Source organism: Hetaerina americana, unplaced genomic scaffold (genome assembly GCF_022747635.1).
Source record: "Hetaerina americana unplaced genomic scaffold, ioHetAmer1.1.p SCAF_7, whole genome shotgun sequence".
Classification (NCBI taxonomy): Eukaryota; Metazoa; Arthropoda; class Insecta; order Odonata; family Calopterygidae; genus Hetaerina; species Hetaerina americana.
Genome location: NW_027287316.1, coordinates 31,215,618 through 31,220,726, shown reverse-complemented (window position 1 = coordinate 31,220,726; position 5,109 = coordinate 31,215,618).

The following is a 5,109-nucleotide window of genomic DNA, read 5'->3' as shown; positions in this document are numbered from 1 at the left end:
GTTGAAAGTGTATCTATAGCCATCAGTACTGCACCATTAAGCACGGAAAGAGTTTTTCCAAATTCCCTAGGTTGAGGCAGAATTATCCTTTCTACAGATGAACAATTGTTCTTCCTTATTTATCTCTGCTCTGGAAAATTGTTTTTTCTAAAAGTTTGTTTTTGTTTCTTTTGATTAAAATATTGTTATTTTATTTTGGCAAAGATAGCCTAGCTAGAGCAGAAAAAATAGTTATATACATAGATAGTGCATTTATCTATCCACAAAGTATTATTTTCAAGCTGAAAATTACCAGTACACATTTTTGTTTTCATATTTTTGTAAGTTCTTTGACGTTTAAGTGATAATAGTTTATTATACTGAACAACTATTGGTTGTGCCTTAAAAGAGTCCTTGTAAAGGTTATTTTGAACTTTTTCTAGAAAGCTTTATAAATTGTTGATATTTAATAATTATAACTTATCATACTATAGCTGTTGAAAGATTAAATTGCTTTTAAAACTTTTGTTTTGAAAATGTAATTTACTAATTTCCTTGTGTGATTTCATGCTATAAACTCTACATAAATCTGTCGGACAAGTTCATTGATCATGTTATGTTATGTGGCTAAATTTTGACATAAAGGCATATTTTTACTTATAATTGTGCCTATTTTTATCAAGTGGAAACATACATATTTGTAATGACATTTTTGTAAGCACAATGACATTCTATTCATAGTTGACTTTTGTAATCACAGATTCTAATTTTTCAATGGTATGGACTAATTGAAGGTTATAACCTTTACTTAAATGTATATATTTGATGTAGCAAATATTTTCATGTTATTATCATGTTTTGATCATATTGAATATCCAATTATATCTTGTAATGTTATAATTTGAATAAAAATTTAATAATTGTTTGAAACCCACATGTACTCTCTGCTATTTGAAAATAAAACTGTTTACCTCAACTGAATTTTTGATATTCATATGCTGAGTTTACTATTTGATTCTTCTCTCTGTAAGTTAGACACTAACCCAAAAAGCTTGGGTCGTCAGTAGAGTGTAATCACATTTTCAAATACCGTGCAATTTTTTTTCATATAGATTAATGTAAAATATGATAATGCACTCCATGCTGAAATTATTTATATGGTTTATTCAAAGAAAATTATATATGCAATGTTGAGGATCATGAATCATCATCTTTTCTTATATCATAGAATGAACAACTTGGAATGTAAATTAGATTTGTAGAAAACAAAAAAGGTTTCAGATAATGTTGTTTATGTATGATACCTTCCAAATTCTTTTTTAATTGAAAGCTGTTTGGAGACATTTGTTTTTGCAGACTTCAAAATTTGGTGAAAATGCAACACAGCATTATCATTAAATATATTTGTAGAACACATAGCCACTGTTATTGGGGTGATTATTCTAAATGCACAATGCAATAGTTTCCCATGACCTTAACTTTACATTAAATGTCCTGCTCATCTGGACTGAACACTACTTGAAGGCTGATTAAGTTTTTGAATCTTAAACAAAAGAGTTTAATTTTCAAATCACCAATTCATTGTAACAAAATAGTAGAGGACAGTCTATCATTGGCTTGTGGCCAGCCAATGTTTCCTCATCAGCTGTTGTGTAGGTTTGCTTCAGTATCTTTTTCCCGGAGAGACCCACCTCATCATAATTAAAAACATGTTGCGGCAAGTGAACCTCAGAATCTCAAGCTTCTTGAAGTTACCGATGAAGTTCTCTACTGCCTTTGAACGTACTATTTCATCTTGCCTCACAATGCTGTTTTTTCTCTTAAAATTCTTGTACTACCCATGCCCTCCCTTAAATAACTCTTTATAGGCAATTGATAAAAGTGAAAATCAATTTCATCTCCTCACCAATGATGTTCTGATTAATAGCATCACCTTGCAATTGCTTTTTGTTTATCCGTGAGAAGCAGCCTTCCAACATTGTGGAGAATATGTAGCCATTGCATAGATATTCTTAATCCTTTGAAGCATCTTATCACCATAATGTTGTACTTCTTCTCGAAGAAATTGCAACTCATTGTAAACTGATTGTACATGCATGCTAGATCAGCCACGCTCATGCCTCATTCTCACTTTTCAATGATTATACTTTTCATTTCTATTTAGTAATATTTTTTCTAAGTGACTAAAAAACCATGAAGTTCTCTTTTGATTCATGAGAAGCTAATAACCTGAGCATATCAAGAACTGCTGAACATATAGAACCACTAGGCTTTCACTTGGATAAAAGTCTTTGGATCCCATGTATTCAGTAGTTTCGGGCTCAACTTTGTGGAAATCCATGGTCACGAAATAATGGAAAAACTTGGTAACCTTTCCTCAGATTTTTATTTCAACAAGACCTGTTTTGTCACAAAGGTGATGTCAGCAGGTGTGAAGTCATATCCAGTGCAAAAATATGTACTATTTGTAGGTGGGAGAGGAGGGATGTGGCTGGGAGGAAGGGGATTTTTCGGTTGGTGCAATGGAAGAGGGAGGGTATGATTACCCTCAGCCAATGAGTTCTCAAATGATGTCAGTTTTAAAAATTGACTTGGTTTTTCCAAAGAAAGTATGTGGAATCACGAAGTCAATTATTTCATTTCAATATTTTATGCAAATTCCATCAAGTTATACCGGAGACAACAGAATTTAATGCTCTTGCTTTCTATACCTCGTACCAGATAATGCTGTTGGTCAAAATAACCATAATTTATTATACTTTGTTTTGCGGAAATGTGCTCTAATCTCCATTTTATTCTTCCCACCACATAAAATTACATGTGACTGCTGAAAAGTAAATTTATGATTCAAATTTATTAATATGATTACTTTGGAATTCTCCATTAACTATCTTCATGAATTTTTAGCATCTTAATTTGTGCATGAATTTTAATTTTATTATTTTCTTCATAAGTTGGAGTAACTCCCTAGTCATTTTCTCGTAAAATAATATTTGAGCTGTGGATTTTAGTTAGTACCTATATTAGACTGAAAGGTACACTTCAACTTATGCTTTACTGCATCAAATACACTTCCTTGGGCTGTAAATTGATAATTAACCAGTATTAATAGTTGGATATTGTCACTTAGTTGAAAACAAAATCTCTAACTAGATGCCCCAGTAATTGCAGGCAGATCATCTCGGCTTCTTCGCAAACTCTGAATATCTTCATGCACTTTTAGTTGAGGTTGATATCAATACTTGATTTCTCATGGAGTATTTTTTTAACATTCTATTTTATGAGCAAACAATTAGTGGTACAAATTATTGGTGCGGCATTGACTTATTGGTGACTCAAGACAGATTGGGTTCTGAGTGAACCTCACTTTATATAATGAGGGAAAACTGCATAATATTAAGTTCAAACACTGAAGAAATGTAGGTAATGAATTTGAATGAAACAGCAACTAGACAATCTTCTTTAAAGGTAATATAATCATATTATTTTTAAGATGATCACAATACAAAACATACAAGTTATCTAATAGATGCACACAATGCCAAAAGATATCACAATTTTTATGATACAATCATATGAATCACATTAAATGCAATAAGGTTTAAAGTAAGAAAAACCTTTGAGGGATAATTTGTGGATAAGTAAGAATCAAAACAACCAAAAATGTGTTTCTATTTTTACTGAGAAAGTTTTTCTGAAAACTTCAAATAAACTGTCACAACTTTATGTAGGAGGAAACAATTAAGGATCACCTTGTTGGCATCAGCGTGAAGGACTGCAAAGTTTAATGTACTTAATTTTTGACTGATAATGGCCCTTGACCCATGCAATAAGGGTAGGAATTTTTTGTACAACTTCTTATCTGGGATAGTCCAACTTCACTACACTTGGTCCTCTTCAAAATATTACTTTTAGGAATATGGAAAAATTTCCACAAAGCTCATGATGGGAGTGCAACATAATGAATCAATTATGCATGGAATTTTTGCACCTTTCATGCTTGGTTATTAGCTCAAAATCGAGGAAGGGAAGAAATATGGTGAACATTTCACAATATCAAGTAAGATTGAAAAATGATAGTGATCCTTAGTGTTCAAAATCCTGGAACTTAGTTCACCCAAAGCACAGGCAAATGGCAAGCTCATTGAAAACCACCCACACATCATATAATGTGATGAGGCTGGAGAAGGAAGGGATAGATTGCAAGTTAATATAAATGATAATATGTGGACCATTTTAGAAGTACAGTTTGAGATGTAGTAGCCATTTGACGGTGCATAGAGGAGAAAAGAAGGTCCCCATTGCTTAAGGGCTTTTTAAAGCAATCTCAGCTAGCTCAACTCTCTTCTTACTTTTATCCGTCACATTTTTGCCAAAAGTTATAATAAAAAAATGTGAAAAAAATTATTTTACAATCACTAACATGAATCAATACAGCCATGGTCTTTTTCCAAATGCCTCCTGTTTTCTTTTAAATAATTGCAGTCACGCCTTCACGAAACTGAAACATTATACAGCATCTTAAACTTCCAAAATTTCTGATGACAAAAAAAGGATGGAATATATATAAAATGGAATTGTACTTTACATGAACACTTCAGTTTGCCTCTTTGTTCCACAATACGGAGAGATGTGATGACCAATGTAATTAACTTCATAGAAAAATACAGATTAGTTGGAATTATCATAAACACCATGAAGGACTTGGATGTAATTTTGTGTAGCCTTTAAAATTGCTCCATAGAATATAAAAGTAATGATGGCATGTTCAGAACATTTAAATGTTAACAAGATGAAATAGGTCCATCGACAAGTTCACTCATAGCATAATGATTTACCAAATATTTCTGCAATGATACAAGAACAAACATCTGTATACTTTTACCACCAAGTGAATTAAACACCTGCCCTTAGGCATCTTCAGGATAGTTGTCAATACTTCTCATAAAAACCTTAAAATCTACCTCTGACAGCACTTTTAACATCAGGTTACACTTGTTTTGTATTGATTGATTTAAACCCCTGAAATACAAGGTTTTTTTTAAAAATATTACTCCATGCCTTAACAAAGTCAGTGGACAAATACGTTTTTATATGCAAGGGATTTTTTTTATAATTTTGATAGTTATT